We start from the raw sequence: 24,928 nt of genomic DNA on the forward strand, positions 1-24,928 counted from the left end.
ACCCTAAGGTGGTGGGCCAGTGAATAGCCAGTTCGTAGTCGGTAGAGTAACAGATGCTTTGGCGCTGTGCCTGGATCTCGACGCTCATCATTTCGGGACCTACCACTTTCTACTGTGGTCTCCAGTGATTCTCTACGGGAATCTGAGCACACAGCAGGCCAGAGTGCAGAGCACTGGGAACAGCTAAATGACAAATGGGAGTTGGAGAGTCAGCACACCAGCTTCCTCATCCCTTGGGTTAGGATGTTCCGGAGAGGCTTGCCAGGGTCTCCAGTGGGATTAACCACTGTGAGTTGTGCCCAGTTCAAAACTCATGAATGTGCCCATATTCCCTTCCCTCTCTTCCCTGCCTCGTATTTCCACTTCTTGTCTTTACCACTGCTTCCTGGGATCACCTTGCAAACAAACCGTACGTATCCAAATCCCGTCTCCAGGTATGCTCCTGGGGGAACGCGGGAGACGGCAGATAGCTCAAATTGCACATAACTTGATGTCAGGTTCTCAGGTGCGAGAAACAACACATAGAATGGGAAGAGTTTCAGAGACAATCGAACCATTGAAGTAAGCTTGATTTTGTTATTCCAACCCCCATTTTCTCCACACCAACGCGGCTCAAAACCAAGACGAAAGGGAGAAAACAAACCAATCTGTAGACTTTCATCAAACTTACACCCCACCAGGACCCACACCGGTCACCCCAGAGTTATGCAGAATCATTTTGCTGTCTCACGGAACAACTTCACATGCGCACTTTGCCAAGAGGAAATCTTGGTTCTCTCCTTGAATATTTGCTACTCAATTTGCATTCCTGTTCAGAAAATGCCTTCTCCAGCCATCTATGGAGGGTCTCCAAACATTCCACTCCCTCATTTCTCCGCAGGGCTGCCCATACCACGTTGGCAGACTCAGACCACAGGTTGGAAGTCTTTCATTAACCAAATGGATTAAAGGCAGAATTGATGCAAGTTTCAATTCTTGTAGCTGTGAAATGGCTTTTATCTGATTAAATTTCATGCAGAAAACAATGATGAAACTGGGACAAACAGAACAAAACAAAACAAAAAGGCAACGGATGATGTTTCTGTTGGCACCGGAGAATGATCAAAAGCAGGCAGAAATTGGAATGGAGTCAACCCTTGAATGAAAGAAAATCCGCTGGGTGAGAGCTATGTTTACATAGTTTTCCCCCTGAGGACTACCCCAGTATGCTCAATGTAGGTTGCCTAGAACTCAAACAAAAATATCCAGCCTTTCAGCCTGAAGTATCAGAGGGAAGGATTTGGGGGGTTCCAGAGTAGCTACAAATTTAGGGAGAGGAGAATGTTTAAAAGGAAGGATCTACAGAAAGAGGAGTGCCCAATTTACATGTAAACTCCCCCCAAATCCTAATGTCGTCTGAATTATGTACATGTGAGGGGGGAGTGGTGTTGCCAAGACCCTCAAGAGAAAGCAAAGGATGGAAAGCTGAAAAACTTGAGCAGAGGTTTCAGCTGTGACCTACCTGAGGAGCAGTGGAGTTCAGAGTTTGAACCCCACCAAGTTACAGAGGATTGGTAAACATCTCAGATTTCTGCTGATTTCTAAGGGCAATGCTTTATTTATTTATTTTTTTTACTTTTTTTTCCAACGTTCATTTATTTTTGGGACAGAGAGAGACAGAGCATGAACGGGGGAGGGGCAGAGAGAGAGGGAGACACAGAATCGGAAACAGGCTCCAGGCTCCGAGCCATCAGCCCAGAGCCCGACGCGGGGCTCAAACTCACAGACCGCGAGATCGTGACCTGGCTGAAGTCGGACGCTCAACTGACTGCGCCACCCAGGCGCCCCATAAGGGCAATGCTTTAAACGACGATTTCCCAGAACTAAGGCTCCATCCAAAGACTGAAAGAAAAACTAAAAGTGACCCACACTAACAAAGGATAAAACAAAACATCCACAAGTTCAAGTAAATTAGTAAGAAATTAGATCACCTGGTAGAGCAAAAATCAACTCATCCAAGGAATATACCAGAACCCAGAGTTTCTGCAACATCTACAATGTCCCGTACACAATAAACAATTACTGGACAGGGGAAGGGCAATGCAGTGTGATTCATAGTCAGGAGAAAACTCAATCAATAGGCTAAGACCATACATAACTATGTTGTTATTAACAAACACAGACTTTGAAGCAGTAATTACATATATGGTCGGGAATGTAAAGTAAAAGATAGTTATAATTGGTGAATGGAAGAGGAATACCAACGGAAAAACAGGAACCATAAGAAAAGAACCAAAATTAAATTGTAGAACTTTAAAAATAACATTTGAAATGGAAAATTTACTGGACGGACTAAGTAGCAGATTAGAAACATACAGGAAAGTCGCTAGAAACTTGAAACAGAAAAAAAATGGGGGAAAAACTCAAGACGTTCTCAGAAACATATGGGAAAATAGAAAATACTTGAAAATATGCGTAATTGCCATCCCTAAAGGGGATTTTTTAAAAAAGGACTGGAAAAATATATGAAATAATTGCTGACTTTATAATATTTGGTGAAAACCATTAACTTACACATCCAAGAAACTCCATGAACCTTTAGTAGGCTAAATATAAACAAAACCGGGGGCACCTGGGTGGTTCAGTTGGTAAACGTCCAACTTCAGCTCAGGTCACGATCTCACAGTTGGTGAGTTCAAGCCCCACGTCAGGTTCTATGCTGACAGCTCGGAGCCTGGAGCCTGCCTCGGATTCTGTGTCTCCCTCTCTCTCTGCCTCTCCTGTGCTCACACTGCGTCTCTCTCAAAAATAAATAAACATTCAAAAATTAAAAAAAAGAAAACCATAAGTAGGTCATCATAGTTCCACTTCTGGAAACCAAACAGAATAAAAAAAAATGTCTTCAAGGCAGCCAGGGAGATGTGACACAAGATACACAGGGGAACAATGGTACTATTTATAAATGACTTCTCTTTTGGAACAATAGGGATCAGGAAACAAAGGAATGTCTACCTAGAACTCTGCATCTAGTAAAAAAATTCTTTGAATGTGAAGGCAAAATAAAGACATTTCAGGTAAACAAAATATGAGAGAATGCATAGTCAAAACAGCTGTATTTTAAAAGAATGTTAAAGAAGTTTCTTCAGCCTAAACATAAGGGAAACCAGATAGAAACTAAATAGTATAGAAAGGAACAAAGAACACCAGAAATGGTAAGTTGAGTCAGTCCTTACTATTCGTAGAATTCATGCATGTGAATTGACCCATTCACTAAAATTTACATGTGATCCAAAAACAAACCTTCGCGGCCCCTTTGCAGTCCTTCAGGGACATGTGCAGAGTGGCAGAAAGTGTGAGTTGCCTGATATGCATGTTCCCAGCTGTGGTGACTCTCTGCCTTCTTGTTTCAGCTCTCAACGTACAAACAAACGATCTTTGTACGTTTTATTTACCGCCACGTTTTTCACGTCTTTGCTTTTTCTCGGGGATTTTGCCACTTCAAATGGCCCCTTAAGTGTAGCACTCAAGAGCTGTCCGGTGTTCCTAAGTGTAAGCGGGCTATGCCATGAGAAAATATGTGTGGGGGTAAGCTCTGTTCAGGCATGAGTCACAGCACTGTTGGCCATAGTCAATGTTCACGAATCAACAATACGTATGAACTAAGGTGTCTTTAAACATAAACCCACATAAAACAAGGTTAGCTATTGATGACTGGACGAAAATGTTGTGACCAGAGTCTCGCAGGAACCTAACCCCGTATCTGCCGTAGGAACGAAAGCTCAGTATTCACTCACTCACTCGATAGCAGCTTGACAGAATATTACCACGAATAATGGAGTATCAGTTGTATATGGGTAGAGTCATCAATCATTTCTTGTTAGCTTCTTTAAAGACACATGACTATTTAGTGCAAGAATGTTAATACTGTTTTGTGGCTCTATAAAATAAGTAGATGTAAAATACGGTACGTAGGGAAACAGTGAACAGAATGATATTGTACTGTTGGCGTGTTCTTGCATTTTATGTGAAGTGACATAATATTAAATCTAAGTAGAATATAATAAGGTTGCATGTTATAATCCTTAGAGTACCCACTAGAAGACTGACATGAGAAAAGACCTAGCTTAAGAGGCTATTAGTGAATTTAAGTGGAATATCAAGAATATTTGGTCAATTCAAAGAGGTCAGGAGAGAAGGAACTAAAACCAGATGGGACAAATATAAAACAGTGACATAACTGACCTAAATATAACCACAGATCAATGAACACACTAAATGTAAATAAACAAAATCCTGAGATTGAAAAGTAATGCATATCGGACAGGATTTAAAACCAGGATGAATGAGCAAATAAACGAATGAACCAACCATCTCAGAAAAGTAGATCAATGGGATTAGTGGATACTTTGTCCTTACTGGAAACCATTTAAAGAACTACCATCCGCCATTTTCAGTTCGCACAGTGTGATGGTGAGCATGACCTCACTTCCGGCTCCAAAACGGGGCACATTACCCAAATATGGGCAGTCAGAGCACAGTTTATCCCTCACTACAGTGACTGGTTAAGAAACATATTACCCACTGGCGCCTGGGTGGCTCAGTCGGTTAAGTGCCCGACTTCGGCTCAGGTCGTGATCTCGCGGTCCGCGAGTTCGAGCCCCGTGTCGGGCTCTGTGCGGACGGCTCGGAGCCTGGAGCCTGCCTTGGATTCCGTGTCTCCCTCTCTCTCTGCGCCTCTCCCACTCATGCTCTGTCTCTCTCTGTCTCAAAAATACAAAAACATAAAAAAAAAAAGAAACATACTACCCAAACTCTACTAACATGAGACAATACTTTTGCTAAAATGCTGGAGAAAAGAAGCCCTTTTCTCGCAAGTTTCGAAGGTGATAAAATGTGCACCTGCGTCTACCAGTGGCCATCCTTGCCTATTTAATGGTGACAGTAACACAGAAAAAGTAGAACTGAAAGGTCTAGATGTGTTTCTGAAGTCATTATTTTATCCATCTGGATTCGGACATGCCTGTAGCCCTATACACTCTGTCCTTTTAATCATTCAGAGAAAAATAAAGCAAAATTAAAAAAAAAAAAAGAACGCTTTCTTGGTTACTGTTCTCTTCAGCCAAAAGAGCCCTAATTAACCCAAGTAGCAAGCCAATTTGTTTTCCAAATAATCCCCCCTATTGGTTGAAATAAGATGTATCTGTGAAATGAGTTTGTTTCTAATTTCTGACCCATTTTCTTCAACCATGAAAATCCTTGCAAACTCATACACCAGAAATGATATACAGAGTTGCCTTCAACTCTTCACAATTGATGGATATTGTTCACGAAAACATTGTGCCCTCTCATTTCCACATGACATGTTGGTAGGCCCCCGAGGGTGTGCTCTCAACCGTCCACTGCTCCCTCTCAGCTGCTCCCCTTAGAAGAATTCTTTACCTTTTTCCCCCAGATTATTTATTCCATGTCCATGGCTATGGGATGACGTATAGGAATATTAATCCTCTTCCCCCACGATTTACATACATGGAGCCTAGAGCCAGGTGCATTTCAAGGAGCTCCCTACTTGCCTATCATTGATGTTTTGGGGGACTTGGCATAACCAATAATTTGTATGATTAGAAAGGGAGATTATCCCCTAATCTTCGTACATTACCTTCCGAATAGTTGACTCTCTCGTATCTCTTCACCCGGTAATGAAAGAATGAGTTTTCAGGGACTTGCAAAATTAGCCTTGTCTGTGTTTCAGGATCTTCCTTGACAACGGGTGACTGTCACAGATGCAGAGACCAAGTCTGATGCCATTGGATTAAGAAACCTACACCAATGTGGGTATCGTACAGTCATCAGCACTCACTCCGCACTCGATCCCAGAAGCTGCAGCGGGAGGTTTCACGAGTAAAAGCAAAATGGCCAAAGCGCTCTGAGTTTATTCGTACAACATGGCAAATCCTCAGTAAATGCCCAATGGATCGAATCGACTACCTGTTGGACCAGACTTGGGTGCAAAGCCCACCACCATAATGAGGAGGTGGATGGGGCTGGGACAAGCGGGAAGGAGACTGAAGGTCTAGGGAAGAGAAAGAAGGCGGCCCTTGTTCTCACACATTTACGTGACCTCGAGAGTTGGCAGCCTGTGGTTGAGCCATAGCTGCCTCGCTTGCTTTGCCTTGGTCCTGGCCTTGAGTGCTGGTCATGCATTACAAGCAAAGAGGGACAGACAAACTCTTCTACGCATTCAGAGCAATGTGCTCCAAGGACCAGGAACACGAAAGCAGGTGTAGCTAGAGAAGAAGAAAGAAGTGAGTCCTTTCACTTACATCCAGGAACGTAGGAGGGTGAGGGGAGGGGAGCAGAAGATAAGCCTAGAAGTGTGGGCTGTAGCCAAATGGGGAAGGGTCTTCTAGGCCGTGCTGAGGATCTTTGACTGGTGACCGTAGACAAAGAGGGAACAAATACAGTCTTCAAGTTCAAGGTTGTTTTTAAAGGCTCCCTGTGATAAAGTGCTATGGGAAAATGGCTTGGGGAGGAAAACCAAAGCTAGGATAAGCCTGGTTGGAAGCTGCACTCACGGGGTGCCCGGATAGAGCCGACGTCTCTTGGACCTGGTCCCAGAGAAACGTGTCTGATGAGGAAAGGCCACATGTAACTCAGCGGTCTCTAGGCTGGGCAAGTAGGTGGGTGATTCTGTTCCCTAAGAAAGACGAGGACGAGAGGTGATAGAGGAAGCAAGCCGGTCACATTGAGTTTGGGGCACGTTTTGAGACATTTAGGTTGTGTCTGAGGCAGCTCAGCCTGTGGTAACAACAATGCCAGAGACGAGGCAGCTTGAACAACAGACATGTATCTCTCATAGTTCTGAAGGCTGGGACGTCCACGATCAAGGAGCTGGCAGATTGGTTTCCTGGTGAGACTTCTGTCTTGTAGACATCTGCCCTCTTGCTGTGTCCTCACACGGCTTTTCCTTTCCTTTGTAAATGGCGGAGGGGAGGAGACAGACAGGAAGCTCAAGTGTATGAATCCCATTATGGCTCTACCCTCATGACTCCCTAATTACCCCCCAAAGGCCCCATCTACCGACCACCACAATGGGAGTTAGGGTTTCAACATGTGAAATCTGGGGACAACAAAGAAAACTCAGTCCACAGAAGCGCGGCGAACTTTTGGATTTTAGTTGGCAGGAAAGCCAGGCTGTGTTCCTTGGCACTCCATAAACAGAGCTGTCTTTAATCTGGTTTTCACATTTTCACAGCCGGCCACCAGGACTTGATGGGCAAATGAGATCTCACCCGTGACTTGAACTGCTTCAGCTCAGGAAATAGAATGTAATTCCCAGTTCTACTTGGCCAAAAAAAAAAACCCCACAAAAACAAAAAAACAAAAAAAATGAGCACGTTTCTCCCTGGAAGGCCAGTACTGACGCCACGGCCCCAGCTGACAATCTCTTGGCTTTGGAAATTCATGTAAAGTGTCTCCAGGGCCTCCAGGGCCTTACCATTTTTCATAACCTTTATTTTCAAATCAACCCCTTGCTTCTGATCCCTCAGGCCCCCGCCGAAGAAAAGGCGATATATTTTAGAACAAAAGCATACGCACACTCCACGGAACAGCTCTACTGTGTTCGCCACATGTCAAATTCTTCCACTACCTGTTTTCAGAACTAACTTTTCCTCTCCTCCTCCCACAGCATCCCCCAAAGAAATTCCCATATTACTGTTACTTTGACATCTTTGGGGTCTCCGGGTTCGGAGGGGGTGCGCAGCATGGCTCAGGGTTGATTTCCAAAGCCATAGGTGAAATGCATTTTTGTTCATTCTACCTCTTATTAGCAGAAAACACACACACACACACACACACACACACACACGCTTTTTTCTCAATTGTGAACGTAACAAGCGAGCGAGAATTTTACCTTCCGTAGGACCCCCGCCCCCCTGTGGAATTTCTTAGCCCTCACATCCTGGGTAGGGTCTGTGCTCAGAGCCCTCATGCAGGGACAGCTCTTAGCACATTCTTCGTAACTGTTGATTCCTCTACTGGCTCCCCCATGAGAACTGGCTCTCGGTTAGTACAAACTATTTTACATCCAGGGCCTAGGACGGCAGAAGGCACAGGGGTGCCTTCCGTACGTAAGTGCCTTTGCGCCAAGTGAAGGGAGGAAGAAAAGAAAGGTGCTTCTGGTGTTGAATCAAACGCTCCAGGGGCGCCTGGGTGGCTCAGTCGGTTGAGCGACCTCAGAGTTCATGGGTTCGAGTCTCTGTGAGGACAGCTCGGAGCCTGGAACCTGCTTCGGATTCTGTGTCTCCCTCTCTCTCTGCCACTCCCCCGCTCATGCTCTGTCGCTCTGTCTCTCAAAAATGAATAGATGTGAAAACAAAATAAAAAAAAAAATGTTCCACGTCTGAATAGCAGAGTGATGGTATTCAGTCAACGACCATGGCCAAGGACGTCCAGTGAGCCAGGTCTGTCTCCTGCCTCATTCCCTTCTGTGACGCCCCCCCTCCTTGGCTTGCTAAGTCTGAGTTCGTGATTCGGCAGCAAAAGATTTCACGTGTATTTCAACTGTGTGTCTACCGCTTTCCCCGGCCCCCTCCGTCGCGACACGCTTGAGGGACAAGCTGAGGCTCACGAAAGGCTGGATTCCAGCACCCACCACGCTGACTGACACCCAGCAGGTGCGCAGCAAGCCATCGAGCGTCCTACGGGATCCCACATTGGCCACAAAACCCCGCTCTTCCAAATCAGAGCGTTTTGAGGGATAAATACTCCATTTCCTCCCTACGGGTTTTGAATCGTGCACGTAGATTTTCTGTGGTTTCTTTTTGACCCTAGAAATGGCTTCTGGACAAGGAGCTCCCCGTTGTACACGTGCGTTCAAGGTGGGTATTATCAGCGGACAATCTTGAGCGGAGGTGCGAGTGTTGGGTCCCGGAAGGAAAACCAGCCAATGGGCAAGCAGAACAGCAACAACAATAAAAACCCACTTCCTGAGAGTACTTCGGGGTTGCATCTGGAATCCGAAGGAATCGCAAGGCCCTCGGGACAAGCCCGTCGGTTCAAAACCTGGGCTCATTTCACAGCGAGGTGTTAGGCTGGAATATCCAGCATCCCCGAGTTTGCGAAGGAAACCATTGCTTTGCCGGCCCAACGCCCCAAGCACGGCACGTTATTAATTAGTCTGAGTAAGAAGGCCCAGCACAGGCCAACACCATCCCCAAATGGGACAGAGCATTGAATGACACAGTGAGTGATCTCTAAGGGATCTGGCAAAACCGGGAACGTGCTTGCTTGCAAAATAAGCAAAGTAAGCCTTGTGAAGTGGCCGCATTTTGTTGGTGGTCCTGCGGGTGAAATAGTCAGGTTTTCCATAAATAGAAGGGGGAGGGTGAAAAAGAGGGGGAGAGGGGAAGGGAGAGCAGAGCCAGAGCCAGAGCAGGGGAGGGAGCTGATGTTAGAGAGGCGGCCGGGGTCCGGTGGGAGCAGAGCCGTATTCCGGTTTCTGCAAACGCCCTGCCTTCAGCTTCACACCGATTCCGCCCCCACCCCCCTGGCTGGACCCAGATAAAGCCTGGGAGACTGCAGGCTGCAGCCCGGGGCCTCACGGACAATGCAGGTCAGGGAAGCCGAGGCAGGCTCTGAGGTCCCGGAGGGACCAAGAGCTGGGCGTCACATGGGAGGAAGGGTCTGTCACATAATAGAAACCTGACCCCAGTCCGTTGCAATCCCTCTCTCCCCGGCACGGACAGGTGGGTGCTTGCCCAGCGGTTCCGCCCTGTGTCTGGGAAGCAGCCTGGACAGTCTGAGCCCTCGGGGACTCCTGAATGCTGAAGCTGAAACATCAGGTGACATCAGGTGACGGGTGAGAGGACAGCCGGGGGCCCCGTGCAGCACACACCGTCCCCCGCTGGGCTCATTAGAGCCCCAGTGAGACAGGATCTATTAACAGCTCAGAGGACCTTCTTCCTGCACAAGGACGCAGTGAGCAAACGCCCCCCGTCTTCCTCCCCGCGTGTGTGTGAGTGTGTGGGGGGGCAGAAGCGGGGTGGCGGGGCTGTTGCTTCAGTTCCTCTAAAGGAGAGAAGACGCTTTCCAGAATCTTCTCCCTGGGAGCACGAGGGGGTGAGAGCTGGGGGGCCCGGGGCTCCAGACACGCACAAAGCTCTCCGGCTGTGCCCTCAGCTGCGGACCCACCGACCCCACATGCTGCAGTCACAGAATCACGGGGCTGACACTCTGAGCCTCAAGGACTTTTGCTGGAGAGGACAGTCAACCATGAAGCTTGCTTGATTTGGAGGAGTGGGAGGGAAAGCCTGGACCCGCCATTTCTCCGCGAAGTGACGTTGAGGCAGGTGACACAAACCCCCAGTCCCAGTGCTCTTGTCTTCCAAGCGCTACTCCTCCCAGAATCCCTGGAAAAATGAAATGAACAGGATCCTGGGAACGGGGCAATCCTAAACACATCCACGTTCCTGTTTTTGCTACTTTTCAAAGAATAACCGCCTGATGGCTTCTCTTGCTCTGACTCTGGACAAGGACGACGATGATTTCTGTAGCTATCACGGCACCGGCCAAAGAGATACTTCTCGGGGCGCCTGGGTGACTCACTCGGCTAAGCGCCCCACTTCAGCTCAGGTCAGGATCTCGCGGTTCGTGGGTTCGAGCCCGGCGTCGGGCTCTGGGCTGACAGCTCAGAGCCTGGAGCCTGGTTCGGATTCTATGTCTCCCTCTCTCTCTGCTCCTCCCCTGCTCGCTCTCTCTCTCTCTCTCTCTCTCTTTCTCAAAAATAAATAGAAACATTACAAAAATTAAAACAAAGAAATACTTCTCTACTTTTTGATTTAATAAATGGAGGTATTCGAGCCTGGGGAGAAGAGGTGGACGTTACTCCTGGGTGGCGATGGGGGCCGCAGATCTTCTCTACCTCTCCTCTTCTCTCCTCCAAAGAACACTGCCTTGTCCACGGCGGCCTGGGGTGGCGCGGGGGAGTGGATATGTTGTTTGCCCCTTACGAGGTGACCGGAAATGAAGTTCTACCACTGAAGAGAGATCTGGATTGGCGGCTCCCTTCTCCAACCAGGTCTGCTCTGCTCCCGGCCGTCCCTCTGGCTGGTCGCCTCCCACTGATATCCCCAGAGCACCCATCTACCAGTCACCATGGCAACAGTTGCAAGAGTGACAAGACGAGCCACGGGGAGGTAACAGTCACAGGAGATGCCAGGACCTGCCCACCTTGACCACCATTTACTCCTGAGCACCGCCCTGCAGGCAGACGACTAAACACACCCGCTCTTACCTTCTCGGGCGTCCATTGCCCTTTGTCTTTTTATTTGTCCCTCGTCCCGCCCCATCTGGAATGTATTCGCTTGCGACCACCACTCCTACCTTCACCCCAATCCAAGCCACGCACATCTCTCAACTGGACCATTGCAATGGCCTCCGGCCGCCATCACCCATTCTCCGGAGCGAGCTTTTATAAACACGGATTAGATAATGGCATCCCCTTCTCGATCGTTCCTTAACATCCTCCCGTTGGCCGGAGGGCCAACGGAACATTCTCAGTACAGATTCCATGCCCTTGCGGGGTCTGGCTGACAGCGAGCTCTTTCCCCCTGTCCTATATACGCAGCCACAACACCAGCCCTTCCATTCTTTCAATGTGCAGACTTCCTATCCCTCGGGGCCCTGGCACATGCTGTGCCCCCAGCCTTCAATGCTCTTCAAAACCTCCCCACCTGCCTTGGCTCATCTGATCTCAGCTGAACCGTTTCTTCCCCAGAGAGGCCATTCCTTCCAGGACAAGCTCACTACCTCTGCTGGCCTGGCCTGGAATCCCTGTCCTATACCCTCCCAGGCCATCGTTCTTTTCTCTTTCAGGGACTTCGTCACGGCTCTAACGACAGAGGATCTTTGATAACTAGGTGTGTGCACTTGAAGCATTCAGGGACCCATTTTGTCCCATTCTCTGACATATCTCCGAAGGCTTCAAAGGGATCGGCACACGGTAGACCCGTACTTAATATTCACTGGGCGAGTGACTCCCTTGCGTCCCTGTTTCTGCTCCTTTTGTCACCGCCGTGGCATCTCCCACGGACGAACCTAAACAAACGTTATGTCAGCAGAAGTTGCTGGCTGCCCGCTCAGTGGTGGTGATCTGCTCATTCGAATGCTACCTCCTCAAACCTTAGGCAGCAGCTGGGACAGGGATGCCCCAACTTGCACATTCCAGCCCTGGTGTGGCGGCCAAGCCTCAGAATCACCCTGGGAAGACCTGGCCAATCTCAGGGTCTAGAGCCCTCACCACCCCAGGGTTGCGAAACAGCAGACCGGATTTATGTCTTCTGGGCGGGCCTGTCCAACCGTAGAAACTAGGACCCCTCTCCTACAAACCCTGAAGCTTAGTTTTATCCTTACTGATGCAGCTCGAAGGACGACCCCGACCATACTCACTGGGTGTTGGGAATAGAAACATCTTTCCTCTTTGCCAGCCAAAGCCCACTTGCCTTTGCCACGCCGTGGCATTTAAGCCCCGTGTTTGTTTCGTTTTGAACAGTTCCGGGGCTCCGAGTGCGACCCCTCAAGATGACGCCTCTAACTGCGACGGGAGCTTTGCAAATTGATGTGAATGTGCCTGGCAGTGTCTTGAGAGGCTGAGTTAACACATCTGTCCTTCCAATCATCTGAATTCAGTGTGATGCCTTTTGGCCCAGTGTCAACAAAACACTGCGAATGCATGTGGTTGTTAGAGCAGTGAGTTTGCCCAGCTTGTTGAGACGTCGATTGAAAGAAACGGATGTTTGCATTAAGAATTAGACATGGGATTGTCCTCCGAAGGGAACTGCCCTCTTTCCAACGTGTGTCATGCTGTTGGAGAACCTGTATTTCTATGTTGCGTTCTCTTCGATTTCATAGATTGACTTATCCTATGACTATTGAAAAAAATTTTTTTAAGTTTATTTCTTTTTGAGGCAGACAGAGAGAGAGCGAGCAAGTGAGCATGAGCAGGGGAGGGGCAGAGAGAGAGGGAGACACAGAATCCGAAGCAGGCTCCAGGCTCTGAGCTGTCAGCACGGAGCCCGACGCGGGGCTCGAACCCACAGACCGTGAGATCGTGACTGGAGCCGAGGTCGAACGCTCAACCGACTGGGCCACCCAGGCGCCCCTCCTAGGACTACTTTTAATCCTGTTGCCCATGGAAAATATGTGCAATTCTCCCTTTCGTTTCGTCAAACGTGACTGGGATCCAGCTTTGGGCCAAGCCCTGTGTTACATCTGGTGATAAAGGAAGAGTGTTATTATCTATGTCTGTTTCGTTTTCTAGTAGAGAAAACAAAACAGGAAGTGAATGCTGACAGAATCTTATGATATATAGAGAGAGATCTTCCTCCACTTAGGGCGCCATTACATCCTTATAAGCCCATGGTAGGTTGAAAATATGGTAAGTCATCTAACCTACCAAACATAATCGCTTAGCCTAACAACTCTTAAACGTGCCCAGAGCGCTTCCATTGGCCTACATGTGGGCACCACCATCTGCCACAAAACCCATTTTATACTACAGTGTTGAATGCCTCATGGAATGTGGTGACAACTTTACTGGCCGCAAAAAACCAGAATGGTTGTGTGGGTACAGAAGCGTTGTTAAGTGTATTGGTTATGTAGCTTCATGATGGTGTAGCTGACGGGGGGCGGGGGGGGGGGGAGCTGTGGCTTGCTCAGGGCCCGGCATCACGAGAGAGGGTTGTATTGCATTGTCACCAGCCCCTACAAAGCCCCAAATTCAAGATCTGAAATCGAGTTTCTACTGACTGCATATTGCTTTCACGCCATGGTAAAGTCAAAAACTCGTAAGTTGAAATGTGCATCGTAAGTTGGGGACCATCTGTACGTGATATAAGCAAAGTGCCATAGACACCCAGAAGGGGGACATTTCAAATCTGTCTGGAAAGATTTCAGAGACGTAGCGGTGTTTGAACTGGGTCCCACACGAGGACTGTAGAAGGGACACTTACGTGAAGAAGGAAGCAAAAGGCAGCAGCAAAGGGGGGCAAAGGATACAAATGGGAAATTGACAGATCACAATGTCAAAGCCAAGAACATGATGATATGTTCAAAAGCATGGTAATTAATTCCTATCAGCGAAATCTAGAAAGCTGGATGATGCCAAGGGTTCCTGAACCTCAGAGGATGTAGATCGTTCTGCAGAACAGTCTCTCAATAGTTAGTGAAATTAGATACGCGAATGCTCTCCAGCAAGGACTTGTACTTCTGAGCGTCTGTCTCCCAGGGAAATTCTCATACAACTCCACTGCGGCATTATTTGGGTTCTGGGGGTCAGAGGTAACCCCGTGGACAGATGATAGTGTGCAAGGAACTAAGACTGAGGTGAAGGGGCGCCAGGGTGGCTCAGTCGGTTGTGTCCCACTCTTGATCTTTGGCTCCGGTCGCGATCTCACGGTCGTGGGATCGGGGATAAGTGAGCCGTGTGCTGGCAGCACGGAGCCTGCTTGGGATTCTCTCCCCCCTCCCTCCCCCCCTCCCCAACGCGCGCCCTTTCACTGTCAAAATAAATACATGCCCTTATTTATTTACTTTGAAAGAAAAACAACAAAAATAAAACGAAGATTAACATCACTCTGAACCTGAGCCCATAAAAGGAGAGAGGCAGAAACAGACTGAAAATTGAGGAAAGGCATTTCGGACAAAGGGGATGGGGCTTGGGAGAGAGGAAGTGTGTTGCTTCCTGAATGTCGGAAATGTTGGCTCTTCTGCTGCATTGAGTGTGCCTGGAGGGCAGTGGAAGAAGTCGGGGATGGGGGGGCAGGGGTCGGGGGGGAGAATGTAAAGGGCCTTGTAAGTCATGCTAATGGGACAGACATATTATAGTCCGGTTAGAGACATGGCCATATTTGGGGATTTAAGCTGATCACTCAGGTAGCAGTTGGAGCAAAGAGCTAAAAGGAGGTGATGTGTCACGTGCTAAGGGCCGGTGGAATCCTTGTAGTAGTAGGGAAGTGCTCACTTTTCAGCTGTATTTTCCCTTCCATCAATAAGTGAAATGGCAATGGCCTGCGAAAAGTGTCACCAAAGTGCCCAGAGCCCCACCTCTGTCCATCGCTCAGAGGCTTCTCCTGTCTCTTCTCCAAAAGCCACGAAGCTCTCCTCGGAGATCTTTGTACCCTCCAGTCAAACTCCATCAATCAACTTCTTTGAATTGTCTCAGTGCAGTCTCAGGGCTGATGGGTGAAGTGGGCCTGTTTTTCACCTTTCAGACCACCCACACTTGCTCTGAGTCACACTCCTCCTCCCTCCTCGGGAAATGGAGGGAAGAGAGGATTCCCTGTCTTGGTAACACACACAGACTTTTGAGGGAAGTCTTTCCTGGGCTCTAACACTAGCGAATCAATCGATGTATTTACCATAGTAACAAACTCCACAAGAGAAACCACACAAACATCCCAATAGATGCAGAGAAAGCGTTTAACAAAACCCAACATCCACCGTGGATAAAAACTCTCAACAACTTAAGAATAGAGGGAAATTTCCTTAACTTGGTAAGGACATTTAAGCAAAACCTGTAGCTATCATCATTCTGAATGGTGAAAAGCTAAATATTTCCCCCCCTGGGATTAGGGACAGGACAAGAAAGAGATTGGCAAGAGACGGGGGGGTGTTGGGGGGAGAAGAAAGAAAGAAAGAAAGAAAGAAAGAAAGAAAGAAAGAAAGAAAAAGGAAGGAAGGAAGAAGAAAGGAAGGAAGGAAGAAGGAAGGAAGGAAGGAGAAAGGAAGGAAGGAAGCGAGGAAGGAAGGAAGGAAGGAAAAAAGGAGAGAGAGAGAAGACATTCATATTGCAAAGAATGAAGTAAAATTGCCCTTATTACAGATGACGTGACAGTAAAGGAGATCAGAGTAGGCGACCCAAAAGTATGTCACTTTGGCATGCAGGTTATTTTGAGCTGAAGGCAACTTAGAACCGACAGATGCATAAAGGAGCCTTCCTGAAGCTTCCCTTGTCTGACAAAACCCAGAAACTTCTGAGAAAGGAAGCTGCTAGAAATCCCCTCTCCAGGACACGTGTATGGCCATGAAGAAGACACAAAATGGGCATTGCGATGAGTCTGTACAAACAAGCCTTACTAAAGTAACCTTTCTCTTCCTTTAGTTTCCCCACAGGTTTGCCTTCCCACAATTTACTGCCCCTGGAAGCCCACACTCCCCTTTGCTTTGTCCACCTACTTCTTATCACATTTTGTTAAAACGGCACATAAGCTTTGGAGTCCAAGTGCCTCTTTGGGTTTTTACTTCTCTTCTGTGTATCCTCCTTGCATGCAGAATTAACAACGTAATTAAATTTGTATTCATTTTTTTCCCCTATTAATCTTTCTTTTATCAGTTTAATTCACTGCCCCCACGTACAGAACCTAAGGAGGTAGAGGAAAACCTTTCCCTCCCCTACAACGAATGATGTAGAAAAGAGGATAAAATCTCCAAAAACGTAATAAGTGAGATCACATGGTGGCAGGATACAAGCTCAATTTACAAAAATCATCGTAATATTATGTGCCATAATTGAACAATGGTAACTTGAAATTAAAATACCTTTTACCAAGCATGAAAAACATGCTAAGCCCTCAGAGAACATATGACAAAAGAACAGACCCATAGACCAAGAGTACAAAACACTGAGAAGCATCACAGAATTAAATACATGGAGGAACTGCTGTGTTCGTGGGTCAGAAGACTCCATACGGTTAAGACGCCCGTTCCCAAACTGATCTATGTGCGTTCAATACGATCCCAATTGAAACCTCCGTGAGCCATGTGTAGAAACTGACAGATTCTGAAATTCATATGTTAAAGCAAAGCGCCTAGAACGGCAGAACCACGATGAAAAAGAACTAGAAGGCATTACTTGATTTCGAGACTTCTTTGAAAGCTACGGTACTCGAGATAGTACGGTATTTGTGTCAGAACGGGCAACTAGATCAATGGTACACGAGAATCCAGTAACTGACCCACATTTATATGGAAAAGTGGTTTTCAACAGGGTGCCAAGCAATCCAGTGGGAAAATGGCAGTCTTTTCAACAGACGATGATGGAACAAGTTCATAATCACACACACACACACACACACACACACACGCACAGATGTCTTTCCATCCTTTTCAATGTATAGAAAAACAACTCAAAGGGGATCGTGCAACTAAACGCCAAACCTAAAAGTGTGTAAGATCTCGACGAAAACATCAGAGAAATTCACTGCAATGAGCTTGGGTTACCAAAAGACTTCTCGGGGATGATACCAAAAGCACCACCTATAAAAGAATAAATTAAATACATTGGCTTTGATCAAAATTAAAAAGTCCTGCTCGTCAAAAGGTGCTGTGAAGAAAAGACACAGACCGGGAGGAAATATTTGCAAAACACAGACACGATAAAGTGCGTGCATCCAGAATATGGAGAGAACTCTTGACATTCAATTAAAAGAAAACAAACAAGAAATTGGCAAAAGTTCTGAACAGACACTTCAAAGAATATGTAAGGCTGGCAAGTAAGCATGTGAAAATATGTTCAACATACCAGTCATCGGGGAAATGAAAATTAAAGCCACAGTGTGATACTCTTACACACCTAATCAAGGCTGGCTTCCCGAAGGAGGTGTCATTTGATCAAAGGCACGAAGGGTACCATGTACCATTATACACATTTTTACGTCTCTGTGATCTGTTTGCACACATATAACCTCTCTGTGGAATATTCAGTGTGTTCTCTTATATCTTTTCTCACCAGCTTACCTCCAGCCTCCAGCATAGTGCTGAACGGTCTTAAGCCTTCAGTGAATGAGAGTCACAGGCGTGGAATTTTATTTGTTTATTTTAATGTCTTACTTATGTTTGAGAGAGAGAGGGCGTGAGAGCGGCGGGGGGACAGAGAGGGATGGAAACACAGACCGTGAAGCGGGCTCCAGGCTCTGAGCTGTCAGCACAGAACCTGATGCGGGGCTCGAACTCACAAACCTGGAGACCACGCCTGAAGTCGGAGCCACCCAGGCGCCAAAGTCATGGGATTTGAGATTTGCAAGGGACTTCAGAGATCAGCTAGTTCAAATTCCTCATTCTATAAGCAATCGGATTGCATCTGAATGCAACCAAGCAAAAAAGCAAGAAGAGAGTCAAGCAGGAAGCAGGTTTTCTGACCTCATGGTGGCCTCAGGCTAACCTCTTAAACTTTGTGGGTTTCAGTTGTTTTATATGTAAAACAAGAGAAAACTGCCTGAGGACAGTGGGCTAAACCCGAAATCTCCCCTCCCTCACCAAGGTAACAGCATGAATTCCTGTATGTTCCTCCTTATAAAGTTTGAAGAACATTCGAGGTTCAGAACAGAAGTTACTTATCTTATAAATCATTCTCTCTCTCTCTCACACACACACACACACACACACACACGCACGCAAGCACACACCAAATCTACAAAGGAAGATGCACGGACTTGGAAAAACCAATTCCGGAAAACCCGGAATTCCTAGAGTCCAGATTTTAAAGCCGGCTCCTGCTTGTGACCTCGGGGATGACCTTGAGTATGTCAGAGCGTGCTGAACCACATCTCTTCTTTACTGGATATCCTCACACAGAGATCCCGAGATATCAAAGCATAAGCCTCTTGTCCCCACCACTCAGGGACCAGGACCAGAAGCTAAGAAACGTATCACAGATGCATTTGCAGCATCTCTGATCCTGTACTAAATGTTACAGTTAATTCTCCCCATTCAAAGGAGTTACATGCCATTAAGTGGCAGTAAACACTGAATTAGCCAATCCTAGATCGCTGCTTCTACAAAAAATACATACAGAGTTTGGGGCGCCTGGGTGGCTCAGTCGGTTAAGCGTCCGACTTCAGCTCAGGTCATGATCTCACGGTTCGTGAGTTCGAGCCCCGGGTCGGGCTCTGGGCTGACAGCTCGGAGCCGGGAGCCGGGAGCCTGCTTCGGATTCTGTGTCTCCCTCTCCCTCTGCCCCTCGCTTGCTCATGCTCGGTCTCTGTCTTTCAAAAATAAACAAATGTTAAAAAATATTAGAATACACACAGCTAGGTTTCGGTGAACCTCTGGATACAGGTCTAGCAACTGATCAATGCATAAGTTTGTTTTATGTGTGTTCCTGTTTAAAGACACCTCGGTTGGTCTATATTGTTTATTCACTACCACTGGACAGTGCTATAACTCCTGCCTTCACCAAGGCTGTCTAACACATCACAACCTTCTTCTAGACGGCTCCCTGACACTGTGCTCGGGAACCATTTTAAGTAACAAAATTACCACCACCACCACCAACAAAAAAACAAACCAAAAACGCGATGAAAAAAAAAATGGCACTCAACAGACCCTGAAAAATGGCCTGAGGTCTGAAACAAGGAGGCAGAGTGTCCCCTTGTTCAGCCGGAGCTGGGACACTGGGTGAATACACAGCCTGAGCTGTACATTGGGGGAACCAACGTTTTTGCTTCTCTGCACACACCAGCAAGTGACCGTGAATGTACTTTGAATACTGCCCTGGGGGTTACAAATACATTTTAGAGAGTGAGTGGGTGAATTTGCAAATACAGAATCCACGGTCCGTGAGGACCAGTGGGACCGCTGGCACCTTCCTGCTTCTAAGCTTTCCTCTGTACGTTGGCTGTAAGGAGCCCGAGAATGATATTTTGCAGGCTTCCTCGTCCACCGGATTATTATTTCGATTCCACCAGAGGCAGGAACTCGCATCGGATGTGGAAGGTGGGAGAGAGGCAGGGACAGTTATAATCCTTGGACGTAGGTGGGCAGGTGTGTGGGTTTCAGCAGAAGGCTGTGTGACGTTTTATGAAGCTTGCCAATTTCCTGTGGTTCCATTTTCCTGTGAATCACCTGCCTTGGGTGACAGTTGCTTACAATTCCTCCAACGGCCCGATATCCTGCTGATGGGCACCACTGATGATTCCCCCTGATGTGCGTAGCTCCCGCTTCGCCGCAAGTTCTCTGGAGCACCTGTGATATCGTGATTTATAATAAAATATATATTTGATTTCATCCCTGACACAGAGCTCCTGAAACCTCGGTCCAGTCCTAAGTGATAAGAACGCGAGGGGCATCTTTCATTCTAACGTGGTGGCTCTGGGTGAGCTCTGGGATGGGGACTGGTCCCCGGAAAGAGCAAGCCAGGGGTCCAAGCTTGGAATTTTCAGCCCCACCTTCCATTCTCCAGGGAGGGGAGAAGAGCTGGAAATGGAATTAATAATCGATCGTGCCTCTGTGAAAATCCCAATAGTGCTGGGTTCAGAGAGCTTCTAGGTCAATGACCACATCCACGCCAGTAGGGACAGACCCTCCTGTGCTTGGGACGCTCCCAGAGCCTGCCCTATGCAACTCCTCATTCGGCTGTTCATCTGTTTCCTTTCTCATTTCCTTTAATGAACGGGTAAACATAAGTAACTTCTCATGAGTTCCATGAGCCACTCTAGCAAGTGAATCGAATCTGAGGAGGGGGTCCCGGGAACCTGTGACCTAGAGCCCATCAGTCGGGACAGGTAACAACCGGGACATGAAATTGACTTCTGAAGGGGAGGCTGGTCTTGGAGGACGGAGCCCTTAACACGAGGAATCCGACGCTACCTTCAGGTAGATGGTGTCAGAGTCGAGGGAAATCAAAGGACACCCAGCTGGTGTTTCAGACAATTGCCCGGTAGAGGACAGCTCCGCACATCTGGGGTCAGAAGGGTCATAGGTGTGGCAGTGACATGAGAATAAAGGACACGCAGGAGGAAGGACTGCGTTTTTACTCTTCAGCACCCAATTCCCTGCATTCAATCCCTTCCTGACAATATCTGGAGTGGTTTCCGTGTCTCTGCCTAAAATCACAACAGCAAACCCATATCTGACCATATCGCTTGGACTGACACTAACTGATCTGTTTGGAAAGAAGACAGTTGGGGACAAACGTTCCCACTGAGCGTCTGAGATGCGAATTCCTCTGTTATCATTTCCATTTGCTCCACGTTGACGGTCAGGTTTTGAAAAGCATGTTCAAATGATTTGTGTTATTACATATTCAGATAAGGCACACATTTACAGGTTGCTTATGAAGTCCCAGACATGATGCTAAGTACTGTAGAAAAGTGATCTGATTCGATCCTTACCACAACCCAGCGGGGCAGTAGCTTTTACGAAACGAGTCTCACAGAAATTAAATTCCTTGGCCAGAGTCGTGAAAATAGCAAATGATGGAATGGTGGTTCAATACAAAGTTTCCCACAATGACCTCACTGCTGCTTCGGACAGCTGAATCCTTCTCAATGAATCCATATTCCCTTATTGGTCTTTAATAATGGGGTGGGGATCGAAGAAGTCAGGTTTTGATGTTAGGAAAGAACAATTTGTGTATTTTACATTTTAATCGGATGCTCACAGTTAATGACAAGGGACCCACGTTCTCAATCACAGATACGATATAAAATCAACATGAATTGGAGACAACTACTCTGCCTTGCACATCCTTCCTCGTTTAGTCAGAAAACGATTGCCCCCTTTTCAAATGTGCAAAGCGCAGGTGGGTATGGAGAAGGTCTCCCCTGGCTAAACCTTGATAAGGCGCGTGATACGAAACACTCCTCAATTGACTGTCAATTCTGTCCAGGCTCTGGGGTTGTATCACCAAAAAATCCGAGTTTATTTACCACTCATTTGTGCCTTGACAATCCGAACAATGTTATGGGCTGAATGCCACATATTCATTTAGTACTAAACATTTAGGACCACCTCCGCGCTTGAAGTACCTGTGCTCGTAGAGTGGCGGGGAAGACTATTTTCATGGATAGACACGAACACCGCCTGTATGCTGTCTGGTCTGTCCCTTTATGAGACTCTTACAATCTTTCCTGGCAAACATAGAGAATAAAGCTTTGAGCTCTTGCCTTCCTAGAAGGAACAGAAGCCTATTGTTAAGGACTGAATGTTTGTGATCCTCCAACATTCATATGCTGAAGCCATCAGTGAGGCTGTTTTTTTTTTTTGGAAATGGGGCTTTTGAGGAAGTAATTAAGGTTGAATGAGGTCATAAGGGTGGCGCCCTGATTCCATCAGATTAATGTCTTGCCTCCTGGCTGGAAGACTGCAGAGAACCTATCCATTCTCCCTCAGCAATGCCAGCCTTGGGTTTCCAGGGCAAGTCAACCCAGGGTCTACAGGGAATTCATACATGAGAAAGGAGCTAGAACGGCTGAGGCAGAAGAGGGTCTAGGCAGCTTGTTTTGTTTTTGATTTTAATGTTTATTTATTTTTGCGAGAGAGACAGAGAGTGTGGGGGGAAGGGCAGGGAGAGAGGGAGGCACAGAATCGGAAGCGGGTTCCAGGCTCCAGAGCTGTCAGCACAGAGCCCGATGCGGGGCTCGAACTCACGAACCATGAGATCATGACCTGAGTCGAAGCCGGACGCCCAACCCACTGAGCCACCCAGGTGCCCCTAGGTGCTTTAACTTCCGAAGCATAGGGAATAAGGTTGGCCTAACCTGGAAGGCTTCCAGGGAAGTGACCGCAGGCTCCCGCCCCAGGGTCCTGGCATGTCAGTATCTTCAGCTCCGCCCTGGCCCCGCCCCCCCCAAGTTTGGTAGGACCCGTTGGCCTGACTGCCCCCAATTCTCCCTACTTATCCGCTCACACAACAGCAATGAGACCCCTTTGTTTCTCAAAAACGTCTCTTCTCAGTGCTCTCTGCCACCCTCTGCTTCCTCTATTCTTAGACTCTTAAATAATCATGAATTGAACATGAACAGTGACCGCTTGCCTACAATGTGCCGCAGAGGAGAATCGATAACCCCACACCAGATGATCTTTTCGTTAACCGTCCCCCCGTCCCCCCCAAAAGCGTGTCTGCTCGCGTTTCTCGCATTTACAAAAGGCAGAGTCGGCGTTATCAATATCAAATTCATCGGCAACTCTAGCGGTGAGGCTGGGGATGGGGGGGGGGGTGGGGTTCCGGATGAATTTCCTGAGTTGAGTGCCATCCTGCCTAAAACACCGACAGCAGTTTTTTGATTGCCTGACCAACGCCAACGAGCCGCAAGCCTGAAATTTAGACATTTATTTCCAAGTAGCGAATTTGGGGTCAACCGTTTCCGTGCACTTTTCATTCCTAAGTACTTAGTCCTTTGTGCTGCGAGCCAGGAGCCCCTCAGGTCTGCCAAGGGGGGGACATCAGTCATTTCATCTGGCCTCGGTTTTGCAAATGTTCTAGAGCCTTGCTGTCCAACAGAGTAGCCACTGGCCTCGCGTGGCTATTTAAATTAATCAAAACGTAATGAAATTAAAAATCCATTTCCTCCGCTGCCCCAGCTGCATTTTAAGTGGCTGGTGGTTACCGAACGAGACAGCACAGGCGTATAATATGCCCACCGTCAGAAAAAGGGCCGCTGGAAAGCCCTAGTGAGGACCGCAGCCGAGATTTGTATTTTGTCCAGGGCTTAAGAGCAAATGTTCCGAATCAGGCGAGCCTGAGTTGAAATTGCGACTCTGTCCCGCTCATATTAGCTGTGTGACCCTGGGCCAAGTTGCTTACCTTTTCTGGGCTGGAAGGTCCTTATCTGTTATACGGAGATAGTGACACTTCTAGGGTAAACTGCGAAATGTTTAGCCCCAGCCAGGCATTTGGGGACTATGCTTCCCCATCCGGCTGGCTTTCTTGGGCAAGTTAACTTGAGACCTTTCATTTCTGAAAGGTACACAGTACGGGAGGTCGGGAACGTGGCATTTCATCCCGGTAGGAGAGCCAGCACCGTGGGATTCGTGCAGGACATCCAAAGGAGTATGAGCATAAAGAAAAAGCGATTAAAACTGGCCTATGGCCGTCTAGTTTGTGTTCCCTTTAAAAATATTTGACTTTCGGGGCGCCTGGGTGGCTCAGTCGGCTGAGCGTCCGACTTCGGCTCAGGTCACGATCCCAAGGTTCCTGGGATCGAGCCCCGCATCGGGATCTGCACCACGGTCAGCGAGGAGCCTGCTTGGGATTCTCTGTTTCCCTCTCTCTCTCTCTGCCCCTCCCCTGCTTACACCCTCCTTCTCTCCACCCCCCCCAAGATAAAGAAATAAACAATTAAAAAAAAGGATACGATGGGAGCACCGATAAGAGTCAGAAGACCTACAGTTTGTTCCCTGAAATACGGTACCTTACCCTGGGGCCCCCAAAAGCATCCTTGGTGTCTTTATGTCATAGACAGGGACATCTATAAAGTGAGACTAATGATTTCTGTCCTGCCCACATCACAGGTTTATATTAAGAACCAAATGAACCCCTGCACATGAGGTGCTTTGCGACCGTGGTGTTTCCCTCCACCAGTGCCCCCCCACCCCCCTCCCTCCGCCTCTGCCTCTAGACGACAAGTTCCTGAAGGCAAGTACCCTGACTCTTTCATTTAGGACTTTTGCAAATACTATTGTGCATCCAATCTTTCTTCCTTACGAACAGAAGCCCAAGAGGGTGCTCCACAACGTATCATGACAAAGCCGATCACGGCAGCTCTGTCCCCTGTCCGGGTCCCCTTGTACCTTCGGGCCCGACCAGGCCCTTTATGTCTTGGCCAATGAGACATAAAGGGAATTTGGCTGAGAGCAAGTGACGTGGGGAAGTTTATGCTTTCTTGAGGAAAAGATCCCAACAGCACGCTTGGCCTTTCCTTCTTCCTGCCTTGACCGAGAAGTGATGGCTGGAAGTGCAGCAGCCACCTTGAGAGCGTGAGGAAGAGGCTTAGTGATAGCAGACGTATCAGCCCAAACATCATACAGCCTATGAGCTAATACCGTAAGTATCTGACTCCGGGCTTCTTGATATATAAGGAAAAAAAAAAAGCCCTTGTTTATTCAAGGCACTTTTGTTAGGTTTGTTGTTACTGGAACCAGTAACCAGTCTTTTTTTTTTTTTTTTTTTTTT

This window comes from Herpailurus yagouaroundi, unplaced genomic scaffold (assembly GCF_014898765.1).
Source record: "Herpailurus yagouaroundi ecotype Mexico unplaced genomic scaffold, PumYag 216, whole genome shotgun sequence".
NCBI classification, from domain to species: Eukaryota; Metazoa; Chordata; class Mammalia; order Carnivora; family Felidae; genus Herpailurus; species Herpailurus yagouaroundi.